Genomic DNA, 9,950 nt, shown 5'->3' with positions numbered 1-9,950 from the left:
TCGACTCCGTTGTTAGTAGTCTTTTACCAGAATTTGTGGTGGCGATGACCTAGGCCTAACTGTTGACTACAGTTAACGCGACAATGCCTGGATCACCAGTTCTCGGCGTTCAGCATGGCACAGTCGGACGCTTCCACGAGCTCCCAATCTGGATACAGCTGATTGAGACCGGCCAACGCCATGTTACAGGTGCAAATCACGCTTCAATTCAGCGTCCCGGGGAACGAGTTGGATCTACCAGCCGAATACGACCAGACCATGGGTGACGATGACGGCATATCAACAACTTGGGAGCATCGACGCCCAGCAAGCACCACAAGATGACCCGTGAAGACAGGGTGAGTCGACCCCGCTTTGCACTCATAATGAGGCCCCCACAAAACTTTAAGGCAAGAGAAATATTCCTTGCAATGCAATAGCCCAAGCTTTAGCAATGATGGCACCGAAAGACTAGTTAGCTGAGCTGGCAACAGCGCGCTGTGACGACGTCGCCAGCAGCATCGTTGTCACAGTTTATGGTCAACAACATGCAGATAAGATGATGGGTCTAACTCCTCTCGTTTACAGGGGTGGAAACCATATCATCGTCGTTCCAATTAATGTAGAACGCGTAACTTCTAAGAAGAACGCCGTGCGTGGTGTCATCCGCATCGACCCGCAAGACGACAACGAAACGATATTTCAATCGCTTCGCTGCGAACAAGCAGAAATCATCAAAGTACAGAAGATGTGCATAACTGATAACTCTATCATCACATTTATTGCAGATGTACTGCCAAAAGTAGTCAAGTTTACAAGAGTAGAGGAATATCGGCCAAAACGTATGGTTTGCTACAACCGCCATAACATCGGTCATATGGCAAAGTACTGTCCCGAGGACAGTGTGTGCAAAGACTGCGGCCTCAGTCACACCCGAGGAGGAGTGGGATGATTAGCCATTTTGCGTCTCATGCAAAACATCGGGGCACATTGCGGTGAGCCGCGCTTGCCCCAGCAGAGTGCCGCCAACTCCTTCCGAGCCGCCGGCAACTCCTTCTGAGACGCCAGCAGCTGCTCCAGGGACGCCTACGTCCGGAGCGGCATCGCAAAAAGCAGGCATACGGTGGGCTGACGTAGCAGCTGGGAAACACACAAAATGGGCTCGTAATAGTTAAGTTACTGTTGTACAAGAGAGTAACCTCGTCAACGCTCTTCGGCAGGAGATAGCGCAGCTGCGCGAAGAAATCCAGTCCCCAAAATCCCAGTCAACCTGGAAAAGTGATCGATCGTTCTCATCGTTACGCAGCTCCGTCACAAGACCGAGCCGATCTAGAAGGGTGCGTAGAAATGTCAACAAAAAAAAACACAGAGAACAAAGAACCATTGGATACTGCGACACAGCTCGCACAGACTGCAGCGCAAATCAAATACGAGGCCACACGTGAGGTTCAAAAAGAAATCAAAGTCCTCCAACACGACTTCAAGTCTCAGTTTGCCACACTCGAAAAAATCATCAAGTTTTTGGCATCACACGTTGAAATTCTGCTCAATGAGGAGCAGCGTGAAACTCCACGCAAAATGAAGGCCCAATCTCAACGACCGGCCCAAGCTCAACAGCCCTCTTCATGACGGGGCTCGGGGAGACTACCGTAATACAGCGGAATTGCCGGAGCTTTCGCCAAAACGAACCTATACTCAAATCTCAGACTAAAATGTGCAAACCGTTAGCCATCCTGAAACCAAGCGAAGGTTTTATGATTGACATGGCTAAAAGCAAGACAAGAGTAACATTTCATAAGTCATGGCTAGGTGGCTTGAGCCACCGCCCGATTTAAAGGGTTCAGCCGCATCCATCCATCCATCCATCCATCCATCCATCCATCCATCCATCCATCCATCCATCCATCCATCCATCCATCCATCCATCCATCCATCCATCCATCCATCCATCCATCCATCCATCCATCCATCCATCCATCCATCCATCCATCCATCCATCCATCCATCCATTCATCCATCCATCCATCGATACATCCATCCATCCATCCATCCATCCATCCATCCATCCATCCATCCATCCATCCATCCATCCATCCATCCATCCATCCATCCATCCATCCATCCATCCATCCATCCATCCATCCGTCCATCCGTCCGTCCGTCCGTCCGTCCGTCCGTCCGTCCGTCCGTCCGTCCGTCCGTCCATCCATCCATCCATCCATCCATCCATCCATCCATCCATCCATCCATCCATCCATCCATCCATCCATCCATCCATCCATCCATCCATCCATCCATCCATCCATCCATCCATCCATCCATCCATCCATCCATCCATCCATCCATCCATCCATCCATCCTTTGAAAGCCGCTGCGAGCTAACAACGGGTTTCGGACAGCTCACAATAACGCGGTATGCGTCAAATGAAGAGATGCTTGCAGTTCATTTCAGAACGCGGCATAATATTCAAGAGATTCTGAACAAAACGAGATTTCTCATTTAGGTCGCGTGAAATGCAAATTGCGATAAGAAAAGTTTCACTACGCCAGATTTGAATCGACATCGACAGAAAATACAGCCAAGCGACCTTAATCCAAGGCGTAATGGAGGGACAATAGAAGGACAGGGCCAAGCACATAGTAGTTTTGTGTGGAACCAAAAAATAATCTTTTGTAACATGAATCGCAAGTCCACGACGGTGGCGTCCACTTCCCCGACGCGTGGGAAGCGCATGGCAGCAACGGTCAGACGCGAGGCCTAACGGAACCAAGAGAGTTCCACGCTACGTAGTAGACCTGGAAGGTCAGCGTTCATAAAAAAACAGTGACTTTCACTTTTCTTTTTTTCTTCGAGGAAGACTCCAGAGGTTTTCTAGAAATGCCTCAGTACGCGGTTATACCGAAATTCAACATGCAGCCGCCACCGGCGTTCATACTGAAGCCGGGCCGGCCTTGGGCCCCGTTTCTCATTAGTTGGTACCAAAGGTCGCTGTAAGACGGTCGCGACTGCCAACAGAGCGCAAAGGTGCACTCCTCATTTATCCCTTCGATGATTAGGATGATGTCAATCATTATGCACGAAAAAACTAAGCTACTCAGCCACCTGCAACGACGACGAACGCAATGTGCCAGGACGCCCCAGACGAAGAGCTACAGTCGCCACTCTGAAGCAAATATGTTCCCCATCGTCACATGTCATGATCGAGCGCCATCGTTTTCAACGCAGGTGGCAAGAACCATGAGGGACAATTTCCGAGTATGTCTCAGCTCTGCGGGAATTAGTGAACGCATGCTGCTATATCGTGTCTGGAGATGTCTTGCGACCAGTTCATTATGGGAGTGGCGTCTGAGAGAGTCCGTGAAAGACTGGGGTAATAAGTGATGTTCTTAACGGGTGTCCCCATTGCGACGCAGTATAAACAAACAGAGGCGGACGCTCGGGTGTTTGACGCAGTAAAACTTGTTGAGAGAACACATGCAACCCCGTCCGCATCAGCAGTGCGTCTGGCGACAAGGCAAGAGACATAGTCAAGCGAACAGAACAGCTGCAACAAAAATTGGAGGACGCTTAAGGGCGCTGTACGTTCACTTTTTGTCCGCATGCGCACGCGTCGTTGCGACAGTGCGCAAGGGCCGTACAATGGAGCGCATGAACGCATCTGCCTGTGCGCACAAGTTGGTTCAACTTAAACTTTTTTCCGCACGAAACGGATGGTTGCATCACGCTATTGGCTCCTGTCCCGTGACGTAGCAGCGCACCGGCGCCAGGTCGCGCCTCCTCAGTAAGGTGGCCGCCCGCGAAGCGGAGTGAAAAACCAGGCCTAGGAGGCGGTAGTACGGAATGCTGAGCAAACTTTACCATGGATAGGTGGGAGCTCTGCCGAGAAACGCATAATATTGGCCGCGTGTGACTATTACGAGTGTTGCCAGAGACTTCGAGCTTCACTGTGCAACAGCGGAAGCGGCAGTTTCCCCCAAGTTGTTTTGCCGCCGTATGGGCATCGTGCAGGAACCCAGGGGGCAGCACTCTCGGCGAACAGGCAGCGCCGCCGGTGGCCGCCGGAGCAGATGCGTTGGGAGAGTCGCGGCCGCCTGGGTTTGGGGCGGCCGTTGGAAAGTTTTCGGGATTGTTGCAGTGAAGTGGTGGCGACTTGGCCTAGCTGGAGTGACACAGCGATACATAAACAGTGCGGGAACATAAAGACACCACACAGGGAAACAAAGACTGGCCCAGGCTTTATGTTGGGCCTGTGTTTCGAAGTAGCAAAGCACGAGAAACAGAGCAGACGACACAAGGAGAAGGGTGCACAATGGCAAGAAGCAAAACAGCAACAAACTGAAGTGGGGGATTAAAAATAATGTGAAGAAAGAAGTAGAGAATACAGAACAAGATTTGTGGAAACCCCGACATGTGGTACAACGCGACACAAAGCCAGCCACGAGCAAGTCATTCAAGCGGGACGGCCGGATTGTTGTGAAAGGTGGGGACGTACTTAGGCAAAAGCTGCGAGAGTGAAAAAAAGAATGCTGCGAAGGAAGTGGTGGTGGAGAAGGAAGAAAGGGATACGGAAGAAGAAGAGGAATTAACGAAGGGGAAGCTGAAACGGAGAAAAAATTCGAGAAGCTGAAGGCCTGAAAATTCGCGTACGTTGGCCAGCTAGGCTCATAGAAAGCGAAATCTCCCTGCCTGTGAGAATAATTGAGATAACTTACGTAGTAGATAGGCAGAATTTTTTTCAAAGGCTTCAGTTATCTCTCCGGTGGGTGGGATTCCTCTTCTCCTGATGACAGAATAGTTTTTAAAGGACGGCATGTATATAGCGATGGTCTCCGCAGCGAATCTCAATAAGACGCCCTTTGATCATTCTCTCCACACACAGCACTTGTATGCACACAGGAGATGGCTGATCCAGTATACTAGGTTGACCCTTTAATTACAAATGTCCCGCTTGGAATATACGAATTTAAATTTTTTTATTTGCCTTCAAGATACACCTTTCTTTAAAATTTTTGTTTTCGTATTTCTATGATGATTGAGGAAATCATCGTAACTATAACATTTCGTATGGTTTTATTTAAAGACTGCATTATTACTGGAAAATGAACACATTTTCGGAGCCGAGTGTTTGAGGGGCCCTTCCCGAAAAAAAAGTTAGAATCAACAAAAGGAAACAAAAGCACTGACAAACACTTGCTGATATCGTGACCAAACCACAGGTTAATTGGGCGTTATGTAATAACTACCTAGCTACGTCGGCGCGCGCCACCACACGCGTTCTGTGGTTCCTTTCGTTCTGTCGGGTAGGCTAAATGAGAACACAAAATACAAGGGCAACATTGCGGAATAGCTCGATTCTTTTCAGATGGTGAGAAAAATGCAGGGGTTTGTAGAGTGCCTTCTTTTTCTCTTTTGGGAACAACGTCATGCGGCGAATCCTGACATGATTGCCGCCTCACTGCCCGTCGGGACGAGAGCCATCCACTGTTGCTGTCGCTTTTCTTCGTAGAACTTCTTTGCGGACGTGAAAAACATTGTCCCTGGCGAGTTGAAGTATGTGCTATTGCAGGCTCCTGTTCAGCAATTCATCTGTGACCACAGAATATCCCCAAAGCAACGAGCGAAGGAGGAATACGATGCGCTCCCGGGCAGTTTTGCAGCATCTGAGCGGCGCGGGCCGGCGCGCGTCTCCCGCCCGGTTTGCCTTTTCCGCCGCGACGGGCGCGCGCATCGCGCCGGAGTTGACCGAGCGCGCACGCCAGACGTAACAGTGCCGGTGTCGCGACGCGTTTACTTGGAGCCGTTCGTGATTGCTTCACGTGTTCTTTATTCGCGCGACGATCTTCACGAACAGCAGCGAGAAGCAGCTCCCCAGGGTGAATTTCCTTTGCATACAGCAAGCTTCACAGCGCAGTGGCAAGCGTCAGCGTAGTGAAAGTGATTGCAGTCGGAACGAGTCGTTTTGCATCAGTCAGTGATATCGCCTGCAAGTATAATTACGTTTGAAAAGCTTACTATGCACGCCTTGTTTTTCGAGGGCTGAAATGAACTTAGAGTTGTACAGTAGATCCTGGTTCGGGTGCACGCGTGTGTACTGAGTTTGAGTGAGTGCGACGTGACGAAATGAACTTACCAGCTTCGGCTTCTGCAGCGAGTCGCATTCATTGCAGCGGTTGTAGTGATCGCGAGCGCAAGTCATCGTGCTGCGGCGTATCCATCACCGATATCAATCGTAGTTCGCGTGTACTGTGTTTTAGACAACCGCCGTGAGTGTGACGAGACCATTCTGAAATTTGTGCCTTGCATATGCGAAACGACCTCGGCTGCACAGCCGTTGGGCTGTTTTCTGCCGGGACTACAGTTGTCAGCAATCTGCGGCATTGTGCTCCATAAAGTGCAATTTGTGACTATGAGTGGCCGGATTACGATGGTATGCCGGCGGCACTGTGAGATCTGTGTGAAAACGTCGGTGTGCTTAGCAGATCTCACATATGGTGAGTCTTTTTTTTTATTTCCTGCTGGTTGCGCGGGCCCATATCTGTAGTAAATATTTGCGTAACAAATTGAATGAATCCAGCTTCTGCATGTGATCATGGTCTGAGCCAAAGCATTAGTGTTATGTTTTGGTTGTAACATATCACCAGATCAGGAACACTTATGTACGAACAAAAACCATTGTCACAACTCATTCACCGGTGTTTCCCAATGCAGAAGTCCATAATATGGGCCCACTAATGCAGCTCTTTTTCATGAGGATTTCATTTTATCTGATGCTAAAAAAGACCACAGCACATGCCTAAGCTTCTCAAAGCAAGTAACTCATATACAATTGTGCCTTATTAATATGAACACTTTCGTTCTGGATCAGAACTGTACACAGAGTTTTCCATAACAGTGAATGGTGAATAAAAATGAAAAGCATTTTCAGTAAACTGCTGTGATTACAATTTATTTTTTCCATAGCAGTGTGCAGTGAAGTTGCATTTTAGACAAATGCTTGCAATATTAAGTCCATTATCATGGTTGCCATGGCTGTTGGTAAAATGCAGCGAACTCGAAGCGCTCCGTGAGCCATGACAATCGGGATAGAAACTTTACTCTTTGAATAAGCACCTGATCCCCGATTTATTGTTGCTTTCACGTCACTGCTGTTGCCGAGGTGCTCAACAACTTGACTTTATTAGTGTCGAACAGTTGTTGACTACCGCTTGCTGAGTAAGCTGTACCAGCTTGTGTTAGACATTCGCGGAGCCTTTAGAAGCATATATCATCAATGCACATGCATCTACTGTGTTTATTTACGTGTGATTGCCTGCAGTGAACATTAATTGCCTGCTGGATGAAGGCAATGGTTGGCCTATGAGAATGTATTTGTCCTAAACGTAGATTGCTTCTTAGAATTCCTTCGCCTTCTTTGCATTTGCTGCATTTCTAAATTTGTTTGCTTGAATGCAGATGCTTGTTTGCACCTTCCACAATGCTCAGCTATAAGTTTCTGTAGACACACATCTGTTCACATTTGTCGTATGGTCGGGACAGGGCCACATTTGTGCATATTGCCAAAACCACGTTAGCAAGGTTTATTTTGATTTTTCAAAATGTGCTATGTGCCATTGCACTGTGGTTGGCCCTGAAATGCTGACATTGAGCCGTTTCTGACGGTCCTACAGTGCCAGTGCAGCCATCGACCTGTTGAGGTTGAGATCGCATTTAATTTCAACCCATTTCCTTACTGCTTGGATTGCATTTGCAGATTCCCTACTTTGCACCTGTGCTGAATTCTCGTTGCCGACATGCTTTGACTCAAGCAGTTTTTTCCTTCTTGCCGTGTGCTCTGTTTAAAAGAACATTAGTGGTGCAAGTAAACATCTGTGAGATTATAAGAAAAATGTTATACAGTCAGCAAGTGGCTTAATTATATATTTGTGCAGTGAACAAAGTGCACCAGGAAATGAGTCGCCGAGCCTTTCAGTGCCATTGATTTTGACACCAGAAAGAGAAGTGCTTCGTCAGTCAGAAAGTGCAAGCAGAGAGAGTCGGCATGCCCGGCAGTTCATTGTTTAACAAAAACTGCACGCTATGCTGCAAGTGGTATGAGTGTAACTCCAGGAATCAAGAGCCATATGATTCAGTCTGTATTTGTCGCCAAACACTTCTAACAGTCCTTGCACTATGTTATAGTATCTGGCTACCACAGTCCAGACGTTCGCATTGCAGTCCATATTACACGACAAAAATATGTGGGTCCCAATTGGCTTTGTGCATTTAGGTCCTGTCATTTGTCCAAAAAGCAAGTTTTCATGTTAAGGCATGCATGCTTTGATAAAATTTCATCCCCTGAAAAACTGTCCATAATTCAAGCCATCATATCACAGGGTGGGTATTGACGAGGCATGGCTACGTACAGCAGAATGTGGTAAATTTTTGAGTTCTGATGTCACAAGCACCAAATCATTGCACCATTTCTATGACTAGCATGGGTTCCTAATTGTGAAAAACACTATATACTCTCACACTGCTAAATTGTGGCCCATTAAATTGTTTCTTCCAGGTTGGTACGCTTTTTGAAAAGAATTCCTTTGATAGCCAACTTTTCGTTCTTCATGACATACACTTGCTCCTTAGTCTCTTTGAGAAAGCATGTGATAAAATCATTTATAAAATAATGTCTTGCATCGTACCGTTCTGAGTGGAATTTAAGTGATCCTTGCCAGTTAACAGCAGTTGGCCCATGCCAACTCTTGGTCACCCTGCCTTTCTTTCTTTTGGAATCTCGGGCAACCTCAAATGTATTGTACTTGGCCCTTCCCTTTTTCTTACATTCAATAGTGACCTTCCTTTCACTTGATGGGAATAACGCGCTACACACGGAGAAAAACCGACAACAGAAACGACGGACACAGGACAAGCCCCCCCCCCCATTGTGCAAATCACAATTGTTCACCTTACTTTTAACAGGCTACAATTTTAGCTCGTGCAAGGGACAAGAAAAAAAGAAGCCTTTGAGATACGGGAGGCTGGTGAAGACGAGTGCGTAAGCGCACCCTCGGTGTTGTTATCAAGTGAGGAGTTAGATCTAATCAAGAAACGAAGGAGCGTGTGACACAGCCGGTGGCAATGAATTCATTGTTTCGAGCATGTGCATGAAATGTATTCATGTGCCCTCGTACCAGAATAGATTTTAGTTGTTAGTGCGCACTTGTACTGTGTACGTCGTTTTTAGTTGTCGGTTCTTGTCCGTGTCTAGCATGTTATTCCCATCAAATGTGCAACCAACTAGCCCACATTGCGGTGCTTCTTCCTTTCACTGTTTTATTTAAGTAGTCTTCATTGATTGCTATATGGTCTGCCATCCCAATATCAATATCAACATTCCAACCCTCCAGAACAACCATCTGCCTGCTCGGGAATGGCCTATTTGGCAATGTTAAAAGGACTGCATTAATAGTTTTTAATGTCAGCCATACCCATCTCCATTGCTAGCTGATATGTGTCAGTATTTCCTTTGGTCTTGTATCCTACCCTGTTTCAAGCGAAGCAACGTGGAGACTTCCATTATGTTATGTGGTTAAAATGCTATGTGCATGTGTTTACGCATGTGACTTTTATTTGCATGCCTTTTGATCCTTAACCTCATCTGGATTGGCCAGCCAGGTATGTTATGGGGCCAGCATATACAGTGTTTATAAAAGGGTGCCTCCTTGTCCTCTATAATACAGTTAAATTTCACATATAGTTCTGTTGTCATGAATGGAGTCAGATTACAGCTGCTGTGAACTTTGCATGTGAATGTGATTTCTTGCATCGACGGCAGTGAAACGCACGGAAAGGCACAAACCTGTACTCAGTGTTAATTCATTCATAGAGTTGCTGTTTTCCTTACTTTAGTAACAAGAGTTTTCATATAAAGCCGTAAGGAGGATTATCATTTTGGTGTATTATTTTGAAAAAAGAGGCCACAAAACAAGACATT

Source organism: Amblyomma americanum, chromosome 1, assembly GCF_052857255.1.
Source record: "Amblyomma americanum isolate KBUSLIRL-KWMA chromosome 1, ASM5285725v1, whole genome shotgun sequence".
NCBI lineage: Eukaryota > Metazoa > Arthropoda > Arachnida > Ixodida > Ixodidae > Amblyomma > Amblyomma americanum.
Note: the sequence above shows the minus strand (reverse complement) of the source record.